A 26348-nucleotide genomic window follows, 5' to 3' on the forward strand; every position below is an offset into this window, starting at 1 on the left:
CTTCTAAACACATGAACACCTATCTGATTTACAATGTTGCGCTTCTCTAAAATAAAGTACTACTACAACTTTGTGTCATAATGTCTACAATTCTTCTAAAACATGCATCACTCTAACATAACAACCTTCATTCATAAAATTAAAAATATGCCATGGAAAGTAAATTGGCTGCCTAGATAGCACATATGAGGACAGTAAAAATAATTAAAGAAAGAAGTACCTTTTGATTCCTTAGAATCTGTGAAAAGAAGATGCCACAAAAAAAGATTATCATTTTCAAACTTAAATGGGAATTTTATTTAATTTCCAGTAATGCTACGATCCATATTCTGCGTTAAATTTTTTTGTAATTTTTTTTTTTCAATATAGCATAAAATATGCCTATTTTATATGATAAAACAGACTGATGTGACTAGGGGTAATACATTCTCCTAAGAAATATATACAATAAACTTGTATTTTCTTTGTTAGATTTGAATGAAACAATCTTTGATCAAACAACATTCTAACTAGCTCTCATTTCCCACAGTAATATCCAGTTAGCCTTTGATTATCAGAAGAGTAGTTCTTTAAAGTTACAGGTACATTTACATTTTTCTAATTTGTCTGAAGCAGTTTTTGATGGAGGAGGGGAATCAGGAATGTGCTGTGGTCACACTCATGGATGTAAGACTAGTCATTAACATGCATCATGTGCATAGCTCCCAACATTTAGAATCCCAAAAGCAGGAAAGAAAAGTCTCACCCGTTCCGCCCAAACTCCGCCACCAAATGTCCATATTTGGACAAAACTAGACCCATTTTCAATTAAACCAAACTCCTTTGTCGTCAGCTACACAAATATCCCCCTCATCCTGTTGCAAATACAAAGTGGTATCCTACATTTGTGTATCACCGACTACACTAAAAGGCATACCGCTGACAACCTGTTTGGAAAAACTAAGGGATGTCATTGCAATATGACTTTATCCTGCTACGACTCTCCTGAGGATATGTCATTTGTGATAATGCCACCAATATTGTGAGAGCATTACAGCAAGGAGAATTCCATCACATTCCCTGTTTTGTTCACACAATCAACTTGCTGGTACTGAGCTTTTTTTAAAAAATTACAGTGACATGCAGGAGATGCTGTCTGTGTCCAGAAATAATTTGGGTCATTTTCGGTATTCTGCAACAGCATGTAGCATGAGATTGCAGCTGCTGCAAGAAGAATCGATTTTGAGCGGGAATGTACTTTAGTCCAGCACAGTGGAGAATACTTTCCGTGTTGTGCAAGGTGCTGAAACTACTGTAAGTAGTCACCTGTGAAGTGAGTTCAGACACTGTTAGCTTGAGTCAAGTGATTCCTCTAATTAGACATTTGGAATAGCAGCTAGAGAAATTAAAGGAGGAGATGAAACTTAGCAATTACGCTAACTATGCAGGACTTGTAGATCAAGTACTTTATTCGCTTTGCCAAGATCTGAGAGTTATCAACATCTTGAAATCAGATCACTACATTTTGGGAACTGTACATGATCCTAGGTTTAAGAGCTATGTCTTCTCTTTCTTTCCGGCTGACCCAGATTTCAAGAGCTGCAATGAGCTCTTGGTTAGCAAGCTGACAGCTCAAGTGGTACATGACACGACAACTCATCCTCTCTCAGTTTCTTTGGCAACTGCTGCTTGGAAAAACTTAGCTTTCCCAAGACACCCAATGGTGATGCAGATGAGTCAGCACAACATTTTAACATTTGGCCTGGTGTAAAAGAATTGCCCAAAAATTGTGACAGCTCTGTTGTAAAATGAACTAGAAATTCCATGGGGAAGGCCATTACTGGCAATTACATCAAAGAACAGAGACCTCTGTAATGGTGGATTATAGCGGGATTAATTACTATTGTGTAAGTTTGATGGTCAGACTGATGAGGGTGAGGATGATGACAGTGTAGATTTCAAGTGCTAGGATTTAACTGAGAGAAGGGGGATAGCTGATGCTGGTATGCTTGTTAATGTTTTGAGTAGAATGGCATTTTGGCAATTTTATGTTTTTGTACGGTAAACTTTCACCTTTATTAGAGAGGAGTTTTTTTCTTTAAAAAGGTGCAAGCTTTTATTTTACATTTTTGTTTCCCTGACTTAAAACCACTATGCACTTGAACATAGGTTTTAGCACATGACGTAGAGGGATGGATCACCATGACTGAGACTGGAGAGTGACAATGACACTGCCATTCCTCCTGTTTCTGTATGAGCTATAGCACAGTAGAATGTCACTGAAGACATTTAAGAACACTGCCAGTCCTATTATTGCAATTTCTGTTTCAGCACTAAACACTGACACCTCTCCTATTTCTTGGTGAGCTGTGGCACAGTAGAATGTGACTGGGGGATTTTAAAAACACTGCCAATCCTATTATTTCTAATTCAGCAATGACAATTAGCAGTGGCACATAGACTGTAGACTGGCAAGAACACTGGGACCTCTCCTATTTCTGTGTGACCTATAATAACACAGTACAATGCGACTGCAGATTTTGAAGTAAACTGACAGCCCTATTATTTCTATTTCATCAATGGCAATTAGCAATGGAGCAATGGCACGTAGACTGTAAACCTGCAACAATACTGGGACCTCTCCTGTTTCTGTGTGAGCTATAACTCAGTAGAATGTCACTGGAGACTTTTAAGAAAACTGCCGCCCCTCCTGTTTCTGTTCTTGGCAGTCTCTAGTGCAGTTGGGCAGCGTCATATCTTTTAATACAAGAATCTCTGGTCATTCCATATTCTAAGTGACTCTCATTTCCCCCAAACAATACATAGTTGTTTTTTTTACTACCAGAAATGCATTTATTTGAAGTTATACAATGTTATAGCAATAATTTTATTCTGAAGCAATTTTTCAACTGGTTTTGATTGAAACTTTTTTTAAAATTTTAATATTAGCAAAGGTCCTTATTTCAAAACAAGAATTATGTTGGGGAGTAGTAGAGGCGCCTGCTGTACTAAATCTGCACTTACAATAAATGTGATAGTCCCACCAGTACATTTCTTTTGCATAAACACAAAAGCAATATATGAGCAGAGGCACATATGGAAGAGAAAATTGAGCATTTCCTCTCCTCTCTTCATATTTTCCTTGTTTTGCTTTGTGCTGCCATCTGTCAGAATGCCACATCAGGAAATGAATGCAGCTTGGACACACATAGAGGGTTTTTAGACTAGTCATAACCATGTGAATTGTGTGTCACTCTCTCTTCACCTCCATGCATCAAAGTCTGTTTTACAGCAGAGCTGCATTGTATGTAGTAGGTAAATATTATATATGGCACCTCATAGAGACCAAAATACTTAACCTTAAAAAAATATAATAGCCATTCTACATCTTGGGGTAAATGTATCAAACAAAGGTACATTTTCATTTAGACTAATTTGTCTGAAGCAGTTTTTGATGGAGGAGGGGAATTAGAAACGTGCAAACTCCACCCCCTTTTACTTAAGCCAATCCCTTTGGGGGCTGTGAATCAGGACAGTTAGAAGGTGTGCATGTGTGTCGTGCTGTCCTCTCCTGCATCTACTAATGTCCATATTTTCAGCATAGCTGCATTGTATGTAGCCATTACTTATTATCTATTTCACTTTATAAAATCCAAAATGATTAACTTAAAAAAAAAATGATAGTCATTAATAATAGACATTGTCTGTCTTGTGAGTGTCTTTCTATACACATGGATAATTGTGATTTATTCTCACTCAGTGTAAAGAAATATAATTAAGGAAGATATTAACGTGTACCTGATTTGTCGCCTTTATCCTTCTTGTTCCCCTTTTCTGAAACAAAATGATAATACAATTTAATGTAATACTGGCAGCAATTTCACTGAAATATGTACAACTCTAGCAAACTACCTTTATTTAGAATACTGGGGGTTATATTTACTAATCTGCGGGTTTGAAAAAGTAGAGATGTTGCCTATAGCAACCAATCAAATTCTAGCTGTCATTCTGTAGAATGTACTAAATAAGTGCTAGCTAGAATCTGATTGGTTGCTATAGGCAACATCTCCACTTATTTAAACACGCAGTTTAGTAAATATACCCCTAGAAATGTGTTATAATGATATTACAGAGAATAATGTGTTTTTCATATCTAGAACACATTGCAATGTTGAGGAAAGGTCATTAGCACAAAAGAGCTATTGCGTTGGTTAGTACAGAAGGCACCTGTTGTACTAAAACTGCACTTGCTATAAATGTGCTGGTCCTGCAAATATATATCTGTTGACTAAATACAAAAGCAGTCAATGTAGTAAGGTAAAAATGGAAGAAAAAATGGTGCTTTTCATCTCGTTTCTCCACAATTACCGTCTCTCGTGCACTTTGTGAGGATGGTAGGGGGAGGAAACAGAAGGGAACTTGGGCACACATATGGTTATAAGACTACTCATTACTATGTGACGTGTGTGCACCACTCTCTTATCCTCCGCAAACCAACATCTGTTTTTCAACACAGCTGCATTGTATGTAGTAATTAAATATTATACTTGGAAGATCATAGAGCCCAACATGTTTTACTTTATGAAACAATAATAATCTTTTTTCATTTTCATTCAAGCCTTCTAAACACATGAACACCTATCTGATTTACAATGTTGCGCTTCTCTAAAATAAAGTACTACTACAACTTTGTGTCGTAATGTCTACAATTCTTCTAAAACATGCATCACTCTAACATAACAACCTTCATTCATAAGATTAAAAATATGCCATGGAAAGTAAATTGGCTGCCTAGATAGCACATATGAGGACAGTAAAAATAATTAAAGAAAGAAGTACCTTTTGATTCCTTAGAATCTGTGAAAAGAAGATGCCACAAAAAAAGATTATCATTTTCAAACTTAAATGGGAATTTTATTTCATTTCCAGTAATGCTACGATCCATATTCTGCGTTAAATTTTTTTGTAATTCTTTTTTTTCAATATAGCATAAAATATGCCTATTTTATATGATAAAACAGACTGATGTGACTAGGGGTAATACATTCTCCTAAGAAATATATACAATAAACTTGTATTTTCTTTGTTAGATTTGAATGAAACAATCTTTGATCAAACAACATTCTAACTAGCTCTCATTTCCCACAGTAATATCCAGTTAGCCTTTGATTATCAGAAGAGTAGTTCTTTAAAGTTACAGGTACATTTACATTTTTCTAATTTGTCTGAAGCAGTTTTTGATGTAGGAGGGGAATCAGGAATGTGCTGTGGTCACACTCATGGATGTAAGACTAGTCATTAACATGCATCATGTGCATAGCTCCCAACATTTAGAATCCCAAAAGCGGGAAAGAAAAGTCTCACCCGTTCCGCCCAAACTCCGCCACCAAATGTCCATATTTGGACAAAACTAGACCCACTTTCAATTAAAGCAAACTCCTTTGGCATCACCTACACAAATATCCCCCTCATCCTGTTGCAAATACAAAGTGGTATCCTACATTTGTGTTTCACCGACTACACTAAAAGGCATACCGCTGACAACTTGTTTGGAAAAACTAAGGGATGTCATTGCAATATGACTTTATCCCGCTTGGACTCTCCTGAGGATTTGTCATTTATGATAATGCCACCAATATTGTGAGATCATTACAGCAAGGAGAAATCCCTCACATTCCCTGTTTTGTTCACACAATCAACTTGCTGGTACTGAGCTTTTTTAAAAAATTACAGTGACATGCAGGAGATGCTGTCTGTGTTCAGAAATAATTTGGGTCATTTTCGGTATTCTGCAACAGCATGTAGCTGTTAGGAACTCCCAAGCCAGTACAGTGAAACTCGGGGACTACTCTGAAGGCCCGGTGTTCGCTGGAGCCCCTAGTGGTGGGGAGAGACTTGGCTGCGGGCCGACCGAGGGTCGAGTAACGTATACTGACTAAAAGGAGCACCCAGGAGGGGAGTGTTTGGGGCTGTAGTGAAGAGGGGATCCAAGGTCAAAGGTCACTAGCACAGGTACAAAATCCGGGGACAAGCGGAAGGTCAGACACACAGGCAAAAGAAGCAAAATCCGGAATCCAGGCAAAAAGGTCAGGGTTTAGATGCGAAGGTTCAATGGTCCAGGAACAAGCAAAGGTCAATCCAAAGTAATAATAACCAACAGAGAGAACAAGCAGGCAGCAGAACTAAGGGCAGAACGCTATAACCGGCAGTGAGGCTGCAGACCTCACTGCCCTAAATACCAAAGGCCACCAATCAGAGCCTAGCTCTGAGTCTCACACAGCCTCTATTACTAATTAAATTAATCAGCCCACAGGCTGTGTTAATTTGCGCGCATGCGCCCGACTACTAGTACCGCCGGGACGCAGCGCCAGAGGAGAAGCGTCCGGGCGTTGCCAAGGCAACGGCCGGGCAGGAACTGGAAATGACATCCCGGTCGTCAAGGTGACGGCCGGGGCGCCACAGGGCACAGGAAGAACCGAGCCGCGGCGGCTGTGAGTACCGTGATAGTAGCATGAGATTGCAGCTGCTGCAAGAAGAATCAATTTTGAGCGGGAATGTACTTTAGTCAGGCACAGTGGAGAATATTTTCCATGTTGTGCAAGGTGCTGAAACCACTGTAAGTAGTCACCTGTGAAGTGAGTTCTGCACTGTTAGCTTGAGTCAAGTGATTCCTCTAATTAGACATTTGGAATAGCAGCTAGAGAAATTAAAGGAGGAGATGAAACTAAGCAATTACGCTAACTATGCAGGACTTGTAGATCAAGTACTTTATTCGCTTTGCCAGGATACGAGAGTTATCAACATCTTGAAATCAGATCACTACATTTTGGGAACTGTACATGATCCTAGGTTTAAGAGCTATGTCTTCTCTTTCTTTCCGGCTGACCCAGATTTCAAGAGCTGCAATGTGCTCTTGGTTAGCAAGCTGACAGCTCAAGTGGTACATGACATGACGACTCATCCTCTCTCAGTTTCTTTGGCAACTGCTGCTTGGAAAAACTTAGCTTTCCCACGCCACCCAGTGGTGATGCAGATGAGTCAGCACAACATTTTAACATTTGGTCTGGTGTAAAAGAATTGCCCAAAAATTGTGACAGCTCTGTCGTAAAATGAACTAGAAATTCCATGGGGAAGGCCATTACTGGCAATTACATCAAAGTACAGAGACCTCTGTAATGGTGGATTATAGCGGGATGAATTACTATTGTGTAAGGTTGATGGTCAGACTGATGATGGTCAGACTGATGAGGGTGAGGATGATGACAGTGTAGATTTCAAGTGCTGGGATTTAACTGAGAGAAGGGAGCTAGCTGATGCTGGTATGCTTGTTAATGTTTTGAGTAGAATGGCATTTTGGCAATTTTATGTTTTTGTACAGTAAACTTTCACCTTTATTAGAGAGGTGTTTTTTTCTTTAAAAAGGTGCAAGCTTTTGTTTTACATTTTTGTTTCCCTGACTTAAAACCACTATGCACTTAAACATAGGTTTTAGCACATGACGTAGAGGGATGGATCACCATGACTGAGACTGGAGAGTGACAATGACACTGCCATTCCTCCTGTTTCTGTATGAGCTATAACACAGTAGAATGTCACTGGAGACATTTAAGAACACTGCCAGTCCTATTATTGCAATTTCAAGTTTCAGCACTAAACACTGACACCTCTCCTATTTCTTGGTGAGCTGTGGCACAGTAGAATGTGACTGGGGGATTTTAAAAACACTGCCAATCCTATTATTTCTAATTCAGCAATGACAATTAGCAGTGGCACATAGACTGTAGACTGACAAGAACACTGGCACCTCTCCTATTTCTGTGTGACCTATAATAACACAGTACAATGCGACTGCAGATTTTGAAGAACACTGACAGCCCTATTATTTCTATTTCAGCAATGGCAATTAGCAATGGAGCAATGGCACGTAGACAGTAGACTGACAGCAACACTGGGACCTCTCCTGTTTCTGTGTGAGCTATAATAACACAGTACAATGTGACTGCAGATTTTGAAGTACACTGACAGCCCTATTATTTCTATTTCAGCAATGGCAATTAGCAATGGAGCAATGGCACGTAGACTGTAAACCTGCAACAATACTGGGACCTCTCCTGTTTCTGTGTGAGCTATAACTCAGTAGAATGTCACTGGAGACTTTTAAGAAAACTGACGCCCCTCCTGTTTCTGTTCTTGGCAGTCTCTAGTGCAGTTGGGCAGCGTCATATCTTTTAATACAAGAATCTCTGGTCATTCCATATCCTAAGTGACTCTCATTTCCCCCAAACAATACATATTTGTTTTTTTTACTACCAGAAATGCATTTATTTGAAGTTATACAATGTTATAGCAATAATTTTATTCTGAAGCAATTTTTCAACTGGTTTTGATTGAAACTTTTTTTAAATTTTAATATTAGCAAAGGTCCTTATTTCAAAACAAAAATTATGTTGGGGAGTAGGAGAGGCACTTGTTGTACTAAATCTGCACTTACAATAAATGTGATAGTCCCACAAGTACATTTCTTTTGAATAAACACAAAAGCAATATATGAGCAGAGGCACATATGGAAGAGAAACTGAGCATTTCCTCTCCTCTCTTCCTATTTTCCTTGTTTTGCTTTGTGCTGCCATCTGTCAGAATGCCACATCAGGAAATGAATGCAGCTTGGACCCACACAGAGGGTTTTTCGACTAGTCATAACCATGTGAATTGTGTGTCACTCTCTCTTCACCTCCATGCACCAAAGTCTGTTTTACAGCAGAGCTGCATTGTATGTAGTAGGTAAATATTATATACAAGTTAACCCGTGCATGATACTCATGCATTCTAGTCAACTCAAGCTACTTAAGGTATTAAAAAGGTTCTTGTCATCTTCATCGCCACACACACACGCCGCTAGGCTTTTATATATTAGATAATGCTAAGAATTTAGTATTTCAGTGTAGTATATAACTCCGCCCAGCAGGTGGCGCTGCAGCTTGAGCACTCTGTCACCCGGTAGTTTTTTCCACACACACACACACACACACACACTAACAAATACCGCTAGGCTTTTATATATTAGATGGCACCTCATAGAGACCAAAATGCTTAACCTTAAAAAAATATAATAGCCATTCTACATCTTGGGGCAATTGTATCAAACTGAGAGTTTTCTGGCGGGTTTGAAAAGTGGAGATGTTGCCTATAGCAACTAATGAGATTCTAGCTATCATTTTGTAGAATGCATTAAATAAATATAGCTAGCATCTGATTGGTTCTTCAAACCCGTTGAAAAACTCTCAGTTTGATATATTTACCCCCATATCTCTTGTGAGGGGCTTTCTGTATACATGGACACTTGTAGTTTACTCTTGCTAGTAAATAAATATATATATATATATATGTGGCAGATATTAAAGTGTACCTGATTTGTCATCTTTTTCTTTCTTTTGCCCTTTTTCTGAAATAAAATTATAATACAAGTTAATGTCAATCTGACAGTAATTTTGATAACATATGTATCAATCTGGCAAACAACCTTTACTTATTAAAGAAAAAATTACCTCCTTTTTTATCTGAATCTGTGAAAAGAAAATGTAATAAATTATAAAGGATTATAATTTTTAATTGTACTTGGAATATCATATAATCTCCAGTAACGCTTACATCTATATTCTATGTTATGTAGATACAGGCATTAAAAGCTCTGTCAAATGTATTTAACACTGAGCTTAGTGTGGTGAATTAAACAACAGTGTGGTGAATAAAAATAGGTATTTTTATTAGTCACTAGTATTTTTCAAAAAGGAATGTTAAGCATAAACGTCACTTGTTCTATGTTTATTACACTCATGATCGTTGATCCATTTAGAAATTGTCCAATGAAATATACACAATAAACTCATGTATTCTGTGCTAGATTTTAATAAAGGATCCTCTGATCAAACAAAACTATATACCGCTCCTTTCCCGCAAAAAAATTCAGATAGCTATTGATATTAGAGTAGGTCTTTGAAGTTAAAGGTACATTTTCATTTAGACTAATTTGTCTGAAGCAGTTTTTGATGGAGGAGGGGAATTAGAAAAGTGCAAACTCCACCCACTTTTACTTAAGCCAATCCCTTTGGGGGCTGTGAATCAGGACAGTTAGAAGGTGTGCATGTGTGCCGTGCTGTCCTCTCCTGCATCTACTAATGTCCATATTTTCAGCATAGCTGCATTGTATGTAGCCATTACTTATTATCTATTTCACTTTATAAAATCCAAAATGTTTAACTTAAAAAAAAATGATAGTCATTAATAATAGACATTGTCTGTCTTGTGAGTGTCTTTCTGTACACATGGATAATTGTGATTTATTCTCACTCAGTGTAAAGAAATAGAATTAAGGAAGATATTAACGTGTACCTGATTTGTCGCCTTTATCCTTCTTGTTCCCCTTTTCTGAAACAAAATGATAATACAACTTACTGTTATACTGGCAGCAATTTCACTGAAATATGTACAACTCTAGCAAACTACCTTTATTTAGAATACTGGGGGTTATATTTACTAATCTGCGGGTTTGAAAAAGTGGAGATGTTGCCTATAGCAACCAATCAAATTCTAGCTGTCATTCTGTAGAATGTACTAAATAAGTGCTAGCTAGAATCTGATTGGTTGCTATAGGCAACATCTCCACTTTTTCAAAGACGCAGTTTAGTAAATATACCCCTAGAAATGTGTTATAATGATATTACAGAGAATAATGTGTTTTTCATATCTAGAACACATTGCAATGTTGAGGAAAGGTCATTAGCACAAAAGAGCTATTGCGTTGGTTAGTACAGAAGGCACCTGTTGTACTAAAACTGCACTTGCTATAAATGTGCTGGTCCTGCAAATATATATCTGTTGACTAAATACAAAAGCAGTCAATGTAGTAAGGTAAAAATGGAAGAGAAAGTGGTGCTTTTCATCTTGTTTCTCCACAATTACCGTCTCTCGTTCACTTTGTGAGGATGGTAGGGGGAGGAAACAGAAGGGAACTTGGGCACACGTATGGTTATAAGACTACTCATTACTATGTGACGTGTGTGCACCACTCTCTTATCCTCCGCAAACCAACATCTGTTTTTCAACACAGCTGCATTGTATGTAGTAATTAAATATTATACTTGGAAGATCATAGAGCCCAACATGTTTTACTTTTTGAAACAATAATAATCTTTTTTCATTTTCATTCAAGCCTTCTAAACACATGAACACCTATCTGATTTACAATGTTGCGCTTCTCTAAAATAAAGTACTACTACAACTTTGTGTCGTAATGTCTACAATTCTTCTAAAACATGCATCACTCTAACATAACAACCTTCATTCATAGAATTAAAAATATGCCATGGAAAGTAAATTGGCTGCCTAGATAGCACATATGAGGACAGTAAAAATAATTAAAGAAAGAAGTACCTTTTGATTCCTTAGAATCTGTGAAAAGAAGATGCCACAAAAAGAGATTATCATTTTCAAACTTAAATGGGAATTTTATTTCATTTCCAGTAATGCTACGATCCATATTCTGCGTTAAATTTTTTTGTAATTCTTTTTTTTCAATATAGCATAAAATATGCCTATTTTATATGATAAAAACTACTGATGTGACTAGGGGTAATACATTCTCCTAAGAAATATATACAATAAACTTGTATTTGCTTTGTTAGATTTGATTAAACAATCTTTGATCAAACAACATTCTAACTAGCTCTCATTTCCCACAGTAATATCCAGTTAGCCTTTGATTATCAGAAGAGTAGTTCTTTAAAGTTACAGGTACATTTACATTTTTCTAATTTGTCTGAAGCAGTTTTTGATGGAGGAGGGGAATCAGGAATGTGCTGTGGTGCACACTCATGGTTGTAAGACTAGTCATTAACATGCATCATGTGCATAGCTCCCAACATTTAGAATCCCAAAAGCGGGAAAGAAAAGTCTCACCCTTTCAATTAAACCAAACTCCTTTGTAGTCAGCTACACAAATATCCCCCTCATCCTGTTGCAAATACAAAGTGGTATCCTACATTTGTGTATCACCGACTACACTAAAAGGCATACCGCTGACAACCTGTTTGGAAAAACTAAGGGATGTCATTGCAATATGACTTTATCCCGCTTGGACTCTCCTGAGGATATGTCATTTGTGATAATGCCACCAATATTGTGAGAGCATTACAGCAAGGAGAATTCCATCCCATTCTCTGTTTTGTTCACACAATCAACTTGCTGGTACTGAGCTTTTTTTAAAAAATTACAGTGACATGCAGGAGATGCTGTCTGTGTCCAGAAATAATTTGGGTCATTTTCGGTATTCTGCAACAGCATGTAGCTGTTAGGAACTCCCAAGCCAGTACAGTGAAACTCGGGGACTACTCTGAGTCTCACACAGCCCCTATTACTAATTAAATTAATCAGCCCACAGGCTGTGTTAATTTGCGCGCATACGCCCGGCTACTAGTACTGCCGGGATGCAGCGCCAGAGGAGAAGCGTCCGGGCAGGAACTGGAAATGACGTCCCGGTCGTCAAGGTGACGGCCGGGACGCCAGAGGGCACAGGAAGCGAGCCGCGGCGGCTGTGAGTACCGTGACAGTAGCATGAGATTGCAGCTGCTGCAAGAAGAATCGATTTTGAGCGGGAATGTACTTTAGTCCAGCACAGTGGAGAATACTTTCCGTGTTGTGCAAGGTGCAGAAACCACTGTAAGTAGTCACCTGTGAAGTGAGTTCAGACACTGTTAGCTTGAGTCAAGTGATTCCTCTAATTAGACATTTGGAATAGCAGCTAGAGAAATTAAAGGAGGAGATGAAACTAAGCAATTATGCTAACTATGCAGGACTTGTAGATCAAGTACTTTATTCGCTTTGCCAGGATCCGAGAGTTATCAACATCTTGAAATCAGATCACTACATTTTGGGAACTGTACATGATCCTAGGTTTAAGAGCTATGTCTTCTCTTTCTTTCCGGCTGAACCAGATTTCAAGAGCTGCAATGAGCTCTTGGTTAGCAAGCTGACAGCTCAAGTGGTACATGACATGACGACTCATCCTCTCTCAGTTTCTTTGGCAACTGCTGCTTGGAAAAACTTAGCTTTCCCACAACACCCAGTGGTGATGCAGATGAGTCAGCACAACATTTTAAAATTTGGTCTGGTGTAAAAGAATTGCCCAAAAATTGTGACAGCTCTGTCGTAAAATGAACTACAAATTCCATGGGGAAGGCCATTACTGGCAATTACATCAAAGTACAGAGACCTCTGTAATGGTGGATTATAGCGGGATGAATTACTATTGTGTAAGGTTGATGGTCAGACTGATGAGGGTGAGGATGATGACAGTGTAGATTTCAAGTGCTGGGATTTAACTGAGAGAAGGGAGATAGCTGATGCTGGTATGCTTGTTAATGTTTTGAGTAGAATGGCATTTTAGCAATTTTATGTTTTTGTACAGTAAACTTTCACCTTTATTAGAGAGGTGTTTTTTTCTTTAAAAAGGTGCAAGCTTTTGTTTTACATTTTTGTTTCCCTGACTTAAAACCACTATGCACTTGAACATAGGTTTTAGCACATGACGTAGAGGGATGGATCACCATGACTGAGACTGGAGAGTGACAATGACACTGCCATTCCTCCTGTTTCTGTATGAGCTATGGCAAAGTAGAATGTCACTGGAGACATTTAAGAACACTGCTAGTCCTATTATTGCAACTCCTGTTTCAGCACTAAACACTGACACCTCTCCTATTTCTTGGTTAGCTGTGGCACAGTAGAATGTGACTGGGGGATTTTAAAGACACTGCCAATCCTATTATTTCTAATTCAGCAATGACAATTAGCAGTGGCACATAGGCTGTAGACTGGCAAGAACACTGGCACCTCTCCTATTTCTGTGTGACCTATAATAACACAGTACAATGCGACTGCAGATTTTGAAGAACACTGACAGCCCTATTATTTCTATTTCAGCAATGGCAATTAGCAATGGAGCAATGGCACATAGACAGTAGACTGACAGCAACACTGGGACCTCTCCTGTTTCTGTGTGAGCTATAATAACACAGTACAATGTGACTGCAGATTTTGAAGTACACTGACAGCCCTATTATTTCTATTTCAGCAATGGCAATTAGCAATGGAGCAATGGCACGTAGACTGTAAACCTGCAACAATACTGGGACCTCTCCTGTTTCTGTGTGAGCTATAACTCAGTAGAATGTCACTGGAGACTTTTAAGAAAACTGCCGCCCCTCCTGTTTCTGTTCTTGGCAGTCTCTAGTGCAGTTTGGCAGCGTCATATCTTTTAATACAAGAATCTCTGGTCATTCCATATTCTAAGTGACTCTCATTTCCCCCAAACAATACATAGTTGTTTTTTTTACTACCAGAAATGCATTTATTTGAAGTTATACAATGTTATAGCAATAATTTTATTCTGAAGCAATTTTTCAACTGGTTTTGATTGAAATTTTTTTGGAAAATTTTAATATTAGCAAAGGTCCTTATTTCAAAACAAAAATTATGTTTGGGAGTAGGAGAGGCACTTGTTGTGCTAAATCTGCACTTACAATAAATGTGATAGTCCCACAAGTACATTTCTTTTGCATAAACACAAAAGCAATATATGAGCAGAGGCACATATGGAAGAGAAAACTGAGCATTTCCTCTCCTCTCTTCATATTTTCCTTGTTTTGCTTTGTGCTGCCATCTGTCAGAATGCCACATCAGGAAATGAATGCAGCTTGGACACACACAGAGGGCTTTTAGACTAGTCATAACCATGTGAATTGTGTGTCACTCTCTCTTCACCTCCATGCACCAAAGTCTGTTTTACAGCAGAGCTGCATTCTATATAGTAAGTAAATATTATATACAAGTTAAACTGTGCATGATACTCATGCATTCTAGTCAACTCAAGCTACTTAAGGTGTTAAAAAGGTTCTTGTCATCTTCATCGCCACACACACATGCCGCTAGGCTTTTATATATTAGATAATGCTAAGAATTTAGTATTTCAGTGTAGTATATAACTCCGCCCAGCAGGTGGCGCTGCAGCTTGAGCACTCTGTCACCCGGTAGTTTTTTCCACACACACACACACACACACACTAACACACGCCGATAGGCTTTTATATATTGGATGGCACCTCATAGAGACCTTAAAAAAATATAATAGCCATTCTACATCTTGGGGTAATTGTATCAAACTGAGAGTTTTCCGGCGGGTTTGAAAAGTGGAGATGTTGCCTATAGCAACCAATGAGATTCTAGCTATCATTTTGTAGAATGCACTAAATAAATATAGCTAGCATCTGATTGGTTCTTTAAACCCGTTGAAAAACTCTCAGCTTGATCCGTTTACCCTCATATCTCTTGTGAGGGGCTTTCTGTATACATGGACACTTGTAGTTTACTCTTGCTAGTAAATATATATATATATATATATATATATATATATGTATATATATAAATGTGGCAGATATTAAAGTGTACCTGATTTGTCATCTTTATCTTTCTTTTGCCCTTTTTCTGAGATACAATTATAATACAAGTTAATGTCAAACTGACAGTAATTTTGATAACATATGTAACAATCTGGCAAACAACCTTTACTTATTAAAGAACAAATTACCTCCTTTTTCATCTGAATCTGTGAAAAGAAAATGTCATAAATTATAAAGGATTATAATTTTTAATTGTACATGGAATATCATAATCTCCAGTAACGCTTAGATCTATATTCTATGTTATGTAGATACAGGCATTAAAAGCTCTGTCAAATGTATTTAACACTGAGCTTAGTGTGGTGAATTAAACAACAGTGTGGTGAATAAAAATAGGTATTTTTATTAGTCACTAGTATTTTTCAAAAAGGAATGTTAAGCATAAACGTCACTTGCTCTATGTTTATTACACTCATGATCGTTGATCCATTTAGAAATTGTCCAATGAAATATACACAATAAACTCATGTATTCTGTGCTAGATTTTAATAAAGGATCCTCTGATCAAACAAAACTATATACCGCTCCTTTCCCGCAAAAAAATTCAGATAGCCATTGATATTAGAGTAGGTCTTTGAAGTTAAAGGTACATTTTCATTTAGACTAATTTGTCTGAAGCAGTTTTTGATGGAGGAGGGGAATTAGAAAAGTGCAAACTCCACCCACTTTTACTTAAGCCAATCCCTTTGGGGGCTGTGAATCAGGACAGTTAGAAGGTGTGCATGTGTGCCGGGCTGTCCTCTCCTGCATCTACTAATGTCCATATTTTCAGCATAGCTGCATTGTATGTAGCCATTACTTATTATCTATTTCACTTTATAAAATCCAAAATGTTTAACTTAAAAAAAGAATGATAGTCATTAATAATAGACATTGTCTGTCTTGTGAGTGTCTTTCTGTACACATGGATAATTGTGATTTATTCTCACTCAGTGTAAAGAAATAGAATTAAGGAAGATATTAACGTGTACCTGATTTGTCGCCTTTATCCTTCTTGTTCCCCTTTTCTGAAACAAAATGATAATGCAACTTAATGTTATACTGGCAGCAATTTCGCTGAAATATGTACAACTCTAGCAAACTACCTTTATTTAGAATACTGGGGGTTATATTTACTAATCTGCGGGTTTGAAAAAGTGGAGATGTTGCCTATAGCAACCAATCAAATTCTAGCTGTCATTCTGTAGAATGTACTAAATAAGTGCTAGCTAGAATCTGATTGGTTGCTATAGGCAACATCTCCACTTTTTCAAACACGCAGTTTAGTAAATATACCCCTAGAAATGTGTTATAATGATATTACAGAGAATAATGTGTTTTTCATATCTAGAACACATTGCAATGTTGAGGAAAGGTCATTAGCACAAAAGAGCTATTGCGTTGGTTAGTACAGAAGGCATCTGTTGTACTAAAACTGCACTTGCTATAAATGTGCTGGTCCTGCAAATATATATCTGTTGACTAAATACAAAAGCAGTCAATGTAGTAAGGTAAAAATGGAAGAAAAAATGGTGCTTTTCATCTCGTTTCTCCACAATTACCGTCTCTTGTGCACTTTGTGAGGATGGTAGGGGGAGGAAACAGAAGGGAACTTGGGCACACATATGGTTATAAGACTACTCATTACTATGTGACGTGTGTGCACCACTCTCTTATCCTCCGCAAACCAACATCTGTTTTTTAACACAGCTGCATTGTATGTAGTAATTAAATATTATACTTGGCAGATCATAGAGCCCAACATGTTTTACTTTATGAAACAATAATAATCTTTTTTCATTTTCATTCAAGCCTTCTAAACACATGAACACCTATCTGATTTACAATGTTGCGCTTCTCTAAAATAAAGTACTACTACAACTTTGTGTCGTAATGTCTACAATTCTTCTAAAACATGCATCACTCTAACATAACAACCTTCATTCATAGAATTGAAAATATGCCATGACATTTACTTTAAATTAAAAGCAAATTGGCTGCCCATACAGAACATATGAGGCCAGTAAAAATAATTAAAGAAAGAAGTACCTCCTGATTCCTCGGAATCTGTGAACAGAAGATGCCACAACAAAAAAATTATCATTTGTAAACTTATATGGGAATTGTGTCTTATTTTCAGTAATGCTACGATCCAAATTCTGCATTATGATTTTTTTTTAACATAGCATAAAATATGTCTATTATATATGAAAATGCACATCTGATGTGACTAAGGTTATTAAATTGTCACATGAAATATATACAATAAACTAATGTTTTGTTAAATTTTAATAAAAGAATAGCTGATCAAATAACATTCTAAGTAGCTCTCATTTCCGCTAATAATATCTAGTTAGCCTTTCTTTTTATCAGAAGACTAGTTCTTTTGCTGGTATAGGTACATTTTCATTTTAACTAATTTGTTTGGAGCAGTTTTTGATAAATGAGGGGAATCTGGAAGGCGCTTTGGAGTACCCTCCTGGTTGTAAGAGTAGTCATTAGCATGTGGCATGTGTGTACCACTCTCTTATTCTCCATGCACTAACATCTGTTTTTCAAAACAGCTGTCTCTTAACGGCATAAATGGCCTTCTCAGGCGTTCCAGGACCTGCCTGGTTGGTACTTTTCTGTGATTACCTTTACACAGACAGCAGATGAGCTGCTTTTGATACAGTTAAACTGGGTACACACAACAGGCTTTTCAGCCAGTTATCGTGCCAATGACACGATAAACGACTGTTCGGCCTGATATTGCATTACTGTGTACACCGAAACGGTGAACGATGGGCATTCCAAAGCTCATCGCAGCATTTCATTTGATTTTTAAACCGGACTTGTCTTTCAACTATGGAACAGTGTCCTTCCAATTCTACGGTGTTGATGCACTCACAATCTGGATCTTCATAGAGTTTACAGAGTCATGATCTTTTCAGCTAACGGTTATTACAGATGAAGAGCACAGATGTGAGGGTAAATCTTATAAAACATGTACAGTGTGTACACATGAATTGTCATGCTGACCAGGACTTCTTTGTTTTCCAGCTGTTTGGAAAATCGTTACTCATATGACATCAGGAGAAAATTTCTGTAATGTGCACCCAGCCTTAGGGACAGGTATTGTTCTGTGGCTACACAGCAGAGTTTGTTTAAACAGGGGAGGTTACAATCCAAAGACATTACACATAAATGCAAAATTTAAATTAAACAAAGAGCTGCATCTGTGGACATTTTCCCTATCTTAACACACACAACTAAACAAAGGACGTGAGACTGCCTGGTGTGATAAACATTCATATAGAAATAGTGGACAATAATCATTTTGTTTAGACTGAGACAATGGGCCAATCTGCATGTATAAACAAAGTAACAAGCCATGCTAGCAGACAAAATACAACTTAGAAATACAGCATATACCAAAAAATACACAATTTAAAGAATATTACTAAGAAATAATGGAATATGGAGAATACAGAAGATATTAACATGTACCTGAATTGTCACCTCTGTACTTCCCTTTTTCTGAAATAAAATGATAATACAAGTTAAAGTTATACTGGCAGCAATTTTCACTGAAATATGTAACATTCTAGCAAACAACCTTTATTTATAATATTAAAAATGTTTTATATTATTTACATCAAACAGAGAGTAAATGGCCTTCTCAGGTCGGTACATACGTATCCAGTAAAAATAACTATAAGGAACTGCAGTCTATCTGTGATGTCATTTGTAATTTAAATGAATTCTAACAAAGAAGAGTAATATGCTGGACTATAAGTAAAACAAAGTCTAGTTAGGATTACATCTACATATATTTGTCTTTCAAACTTTGGGAACACAAACACGCACATGAAATTAGTAATCTGTTTGAAATAGCCTGGAATATGCATCCTTATATTGTGTGAGAGGTGATGTCACTTGTGTCACATGACTCATTATGAATGTGTCCAATGATGGAATATAGAGGAAGAGATAGATGATGGAAGACAGAAGAAACCTGGATATGAGGATCACACTATTTAAGGCACTTATAATAGATTGAACTTCTGTATTAATAATAAAATACTCTTTACTGTAAATATAGCACACTTCAATGACCTGTATATGAAAATACTTGTCTATATGCTTTTATTTTTATACATTGTATAAAATGTTAATATTTTTATAGGGAAACAGCAAGTCTGATATAACCAGTGGCAGATCCAGGGTGGGGCGATCGGAGCAATCGCCACCCCTAGCAGAGACTTGCTGCCGACGGCTGCACAGTTTGTGCAGGTCAGTTCGGCAGTGACAGGCAGGGACAGTGTGCTGCCCGGCTGCTCTGATTGTGTTTTAAACACAGTCAGAGATGCCGGACAGCACACTGTCCCTGCCTGTCACTGCCGAGCGGACCTGCACATAGTGTGAAGTCGCCGGCAGCCTTAGGTGTCAGAAAGGTGGCGGGGCCTAAATCACCCCCTAAATCGCCCGGGGTACAACAGTTTTCTAGATCCGTCCCAGGATATAACTGGCAGCTCTTTCATACTGCAGCCTCGACCCGGGTTTTTGCCAGGGGTCAGGTGACCTGGGAATTAGACCGGGGACTTTTGGTGGGATAATTCCCGGGGCTGACCCAGGTCGTCCGCACTATGAATGGTGAGACCAGGAGACTCTGATTTGTTGCCATGGATACCTGTGTTCACTATGTCTACCCAGGAATTTGACAGGTAAGAACCTCTGCCACCCCATCAATATCCCGGGTGCATATACCCGGGATATTGCCGGGTCAGCAGCATGAAAGCTGTGTAAGGGTATTTGGACACAGCCATTCACATGTCTGCCTCTTGTATATGGTCCAGAGCTCAGAATGGTGAATAAAAATACAGACATAAATAGTCGCTGTTTTTTATCAGAGTAATGATTAACCATTAACTTGGCTTATTTTACTATTTGTACGCTCATATTCAGTCTTTCATTTACAAATCATTCTATGAAATTTATTGAATTAACTAATGTATGTTTTGTTTCATTTTAATAAAGGAATCTCTAATCAAACACCTTGATAAGTGGCTCTTGTTAAGCCATAAAAATCTAGTAATTGTTATTGTTATTATTATTATCTTTTATTTATAAAGCAACACAAGGGTTCTGCGATGTCACATAAGTGGGGTTAGAACATAAAATAAAATGAAAAAATAACAGTACAAAAGTAAAAAGATTATATAAATACAAACAGCAAATTTACATAAATAAGTAATTGCAATTCTAATTATGTAATTAAAACACTACGGGGAGTGGGCAATGCTGGTGAGAGCAAACCTTCTACAATTATTCTTTGATTATCAGAAGCACAGTTAATTGAAATTATAGCTACATTTTCATTTTGATTCATTTATCTGAAGCAGTTTTTTAACTTGTTATTAGTTACAGCCAGTTTTACTACTATCAAACTTATAGATAAGTGATTTGATCGTGTTCCTTCCTTATTTTGTACAAAAATCATTGGTTTGATTTGTATGAACAATATTATGGAGAGGAATGTGCATTGTCCATTGCAATGTTGGGAAGGGTCTTTAGTACAAATGAGCTAAATGGTTAGTAGAGGAGGTTCTTGTTGTACTAAAACTGCACTTGCTATAAATGTGCTTGCAAATTAAATTTCTTCCTCTCATTTGCTTTGTGATGCCATCTATGAGCAGGGCCATCTTTTCCATTGGGCATGATGGGCAGCTGCCCGGGGGACCCACGGGCAAGGGGGCCCCATAGGCACGGCTCTTAATGAGAATAAATAATCCTGCAAAAGAAAAAGCCTGCAAAAAAAACCTACAAGGGTCACTGAGCAAGTACATCTATCTATCTCTATTTCTATATATCTATATCTGTATCTGTATACATCTATATATCTATATCTATATCTAGGGGCCCCGGTGCACAGCTTTGCCCGGGGGCCCATAATGTTGTTAAGATGGCCCTGTCAATGAGGATGGTAGGGGGAGGAAAGGGAAGGGAACTTGGACACATGCATGGTTATAAGATTAGTCATTACAATGTGACATGTGAACACCCCTATCTTCTCCTCCATGTACCAACATCTGATTTTTCAAAGCTGCATTGTATGGAGTAATTAGATATTATACATGGCACATCATAGTGCCCAACATGTTAACTATAGGAAAAAAATAATTCTTCGCTATTTCTCATATTTTATGAACACACGAACACTTGAAGTGTATATAATTTACTATGTTTAGCTGTCTTTTCCCCACTTTTCTAAAATAAAATTTTACTACAATGTTGTGTCATAGTGGCTGTAATTTTGCTAAAACATGCATCACTCTAGCAAACAACCTTAACATATAATATTAGAAATATGCCATAACATTTTTTTAATGCAAAGTAATTTGGCTGCCCAGGTCAGAAAATATGAGGCCATAAAATATAATTAAATAAAATATTACCTGTTTCATTGGAATCTGGGAAAAGAAAATGTCACAAAATAGAAAGGATTATCATTTTAAACTTAAATGGGAATTTTATCTTATTTCCAGCAATGCTATGATCCATATTCCGTGTTATGTTTTGGACTTTTTAACATGGCATAAAATATGACTATTTTAAATGAAAATATAAGTCTGATGTGACTAAGGGTAGGTTGATAGCGACATTCAAGCTCTGTCTGTATAAAAATGTGACTTCAATAGTAACCGGCGATTTTCCAAATGGATGATTAATCATAAACGTTAATTCTTCTGTGTTTCTTACACTTATGTTCCATAATCCATTTAGAAATCATCCTATGAAATTCATACAAAAACTCATATATGCTCTGTTACATTTTCATAAAGGAATCTATTCTAATTAGCTTTCATTTCCCACAAAAATATCTAGTTAGCATTTGATTATTAGAAGAGTAGTTCAGGAGAGCTTCTATTTCTTAACAGATTAAAGGTTTACTTTGTTTAAACTAGAAGTAGATTGGTTAGACATTGACATAAACAAAGTTAGTGATTAAACAGTGCAATCACACTAGAGCAACTTTAGTCAAGGTATTTACAGTTTCAACATCTGTATTTTTTAATTAACACTGATCACAGCTTGTATCTTAATCTGGGTACACGCTACAGGTTTTTCGTCCAATAATTGGACAAATCAGCCGACATCCGACTGTTTGATCAGATATCGTGTGGTGTGTATACTTACACAATGATCTAAAGTCGCCCCAAAGGGCCGATCATCGTGTCGTTTGGTTGGTCTTACTGTTTAATTTTTGCCGACCAATCACCTTCCAATCCTGCAGTGTGTATGAATGCACCCGACTATCGGCCAATAATGTATCTCAGAATGACAGGTCTCAGTCTGCCTGCTGCTGAACTTGGCATGATCCACAGTCTCTGTCAACTGTCTGCGGCTTTGATGGTACGGGCTGCTCCCCTCTCTCTCCCCCTGCACATGTAGTCTTAACCCTCTGTGTGCTGGCTGGAACGGATAAGATTAGTGCAGTATGAGGAGATTAGAGCAGTGTCCATTCCTGGGGTTAAGCTTCAGCTGCCGGAGATAAAGCTGTCACACTGAATTTAAGGCCAGCTTACAGTTCTGCACTTGGCACAGTGCTGTGTCAAGACAGGCTGCCCAATACAATTGCCGGGCTGAATGTCTCTCAATGAATTAAGACCTGAGCTGTTACTACCTTGCAGCCGATAATTTTGACAGATGAAGAGCAGAGATCTGATGATAATCGTGTATAGTGTGTACACGTCAATCGGTATGCTGATCGGGATTTTTTTAATTTATTCTGTCGTTGGTATATCATTAATCATTTACTTTTCTGTAGTGTGTACCCAGCTTAAAACACTAATATAGTTGGGACTTATTATATGTATGGGATCCCATGTTTCTTAGACTAAATCATTTCATGGGTCAGCGCAGAATTATTTAAATATATTGAATATACTGGAGAATTACTATATATGGATATACTTCAGACTTACTATATGTATTTATTAAATGAACTTATAATATGGAGACTTAATATATGTATTTATTATATGAACTTAATATATGTATGTGCCGCTAAATAGACATTTAGACACATCCCCTTATCTCTAATTATTAGAAATGTCATGTTTTTAGGAGGAGATTGGACAGTTTTGTTTAACTAGATATAAACAACAGCAATGTCCAATTCATATTATATACACACCCCTTTCTTCTGGATTGGTGAGATTCTGGTATAAACAAAGTTAATGATTGTGTAGCATATTTTAGAGGAGATATGTATGGTTTTCAAGTCTCACTATTTAACTAGCGCTTTTGCAGCTTTTATAAATATAATTGTTTTATTGAAGACTTGCCTTTACGCAAAACTTAGAAACAAATATGAATTTTGATCTCTTACCATTAGATCGGCAACTTAAGTCAGTGTATTAATTTAGAAATGTAATAGCATTCTAACGATGTAACAATTATTTTATTCTTTTTTAGCTGTTATAATTTTATAGATGGTGAACTCTGTTTTTGCATATTACACATTGGATGAACCACCATATAAATAATATTTTCTGAATTTAATGTTTGATTTATTAACATGAAGGATCAGTGAATTAAATCATTGTTGTTCTTTATGGAAACCAAAATATGTTAAAAGTCAATTGATCAGTTTGGCACTTCATGCATATGGATGTAAGCTAACCATATATATATATATATATATTATAGTTTAGAGCTGTTTATAATGATTTCTGTGGGAGCTAGGATTACTGAAGCAATGGGAGTGATGGTGTAAATGTTCATTAAATATATATATATATATATATATATATATATATATATATATATATATGATTAAAAATAAAAACAATTGATTGAGAAAGGATAACAGTGGAACATTGTACCTAATTTGTCATCTTTATCCTGCTTGTCCTGCTTTCCTGAAAAGAAAATATATAAGACCAGATTAGTGTCATACAGGTAGCAATTTTACTAAATAAAATGTGACTCTGTAGCAAATGACCTTTATAATAATAGAAATATGCCATAACATTTTGTTTAAAATGGAAAGTAAATTGTACTGAGCCAAATATGGAGGTGAGAGTATTCCACTTACACTATTTCCTCCATATGTGCCTCTTTTCATGCGGTTTGCATGGCCATCTGCCAGGGAGCACAATTGGCGGAGGAGATAGGTTGAAACTTCTGTGCTCACACAGGCTTAGATCTCTGTGTGAGCTGCTCTCTACCTCGTGAACTAAAATCCATTTTTCTCATAGATTACACAAAGTTTTAATTTTATATTAGAAATATATTTATTTGCCTTCTCAATTAGTTGACAGTGTCATATATTTTAAGGAGATTAAAATGAATAATAGTATGATTACCTTGAGAAAGGGTTAATTTATCTCACTGCCCGTCTTTGAGCATGTGTGTATCCAAAATGTGTTTTTTATCATTTACATGTGTATTATTGATGGATTTATGTACATTTTTTATAGTCATATAATTAGTTTACATTTCTCCAATAAGTGTAATCATTAAATAATATGAGTGGTGATGATTTTCAATGGGTGATTTAAGTTTTGTTATTGCTTATTGTACATGGAATTTGAAAATCCATACCCGGTTCTATAGCTATACCATTGTCAGATTGTGTGTTACTTTGCTGCTATAACCAGTCGGCTGCAACGAGTACGGTACATAAAAAATGTATTTATAGATTGCATTATATCTGATTTGTGTGGTTGTCTGTAATTGTTTTAATTGACTGCAAGATTAAATATATTTTGCACATTTTTATAATTAGGTTGTAAAGCCAATTTTATATTTGTTTCACATGAATTATTCCTCCATAATTTTACCAAATAATGTATTGGTCAAGGATACTGAACCTTATATAATGATAGAGATTATCCCAAGCACTGTACTGCCTGCTGACTTGACCTTCTGTAATCAGGCTTCCACTCTTTACACTCCACTAAGACTATTAAAGTGACCAGTGACCTACTGATGGCTAATTCAAATGGCCACTTCTCCCTACTCATGCTCATTAAACAGTCAGCCACTTTTGATACAGTCGACCATCCTTCACTCCCTTGGCCTTTGCAGCACTTTTATCTTCTGGTTCACCTTATTACCTTTAGTGTCTTTACTACTAACACATCCTTTACTCCACTCCCTCTATCTGTTTGGGGTTCCTCAAGGCTCTGATCTTAGCACTCTACTTCTCTTTATACCTTTTCTCCCGGTGAACTCATATTCTCCTTCGGACTCCACTACCATCTCCTCCCTTAACCTCTCTCCTTCTCTCTTATCCTATGTGTCAAACTGCCTTTGTGCCAGTTCCCCTTGCATGTCCCAACATTACCTAAAGCTCAATATGTCCAAAATGGAGCTCTTCATCTTCCTCACGCCTAGTTTTACAACCCCTCCTCCAGTCTCCCTCACTGTTGACTGTATCACCATCTCTCTTGTTTTCCAAGACCCCTGCCTTGATGCCATGTGTCCAGTTCCTTGCGCTGTCTTGTCACCTCCTCCTTGAAAATATTGCCAGAATATGCCCTTTCTCATTCATAACATTACAAAAACCCTTATCCATTCTCTCCACCTAGAATACTGCAAACTCCTACAATTTGGCATTCCCATTACCCAACTTTCCCCTCCACTAACATCCTAATACTTAGTTGAGACTGCTTTTCCTTTCTCGCCCTTCTACTTCTGCTGCACCATTCTGCAAATCTCTGTATTCACCACCTTTTCATTCTCCCCCAACCTTCAATCATTAAAGCACTCTCTCAAAATTCCACTCTTCACTATACCCTAACTTTCCATCTCCTGATAATACTCCCTCAACATGTTCTATGAGCTTCAATCTCACACCCAGTCCTAATTCCTAATGTCTCAGCATTG

The 26348-nt window shown here is 37.1% G+C and overlaps 1 long non-coding RNA gene across 1 annotated transcript; it reads right to left on the reverse strand.

The window, feature by feature from the left end:
• Positions 1-3772: 3772 nt before the first annotated feature.
• LOC142150018 (uncharacterized) lies at positions 3773-9423 on the reverse strand. The gene is made up of 3 exons (XR_012690973.1): positions 9386-9423; positions 4819-4836; positions 3773-3813 (listed from the first exon to the last, which is right to left on the reverse strand). It is a non-coding gene; the product is annotated as an uncharacterized LOC142150018 (long non-coding RNA).
• Positions 9424-26348: the final 16925 nt, after the last annotated feature.

This window comes from Mixophyes fleayi, chromosome 4, assembly GCF_038048845.1.
Source record: "Mixophyes fleayi isolate aMixFle1 chromosome 4, aMixFle1.hap1, whole genome shotgun sequence".
Lineage (NCBI taxonomy): Eukaryota > Metazoa > Chordata > Amphibia > Anura > Limnodynastidae > Mixophyes > Mixophyes fleayi.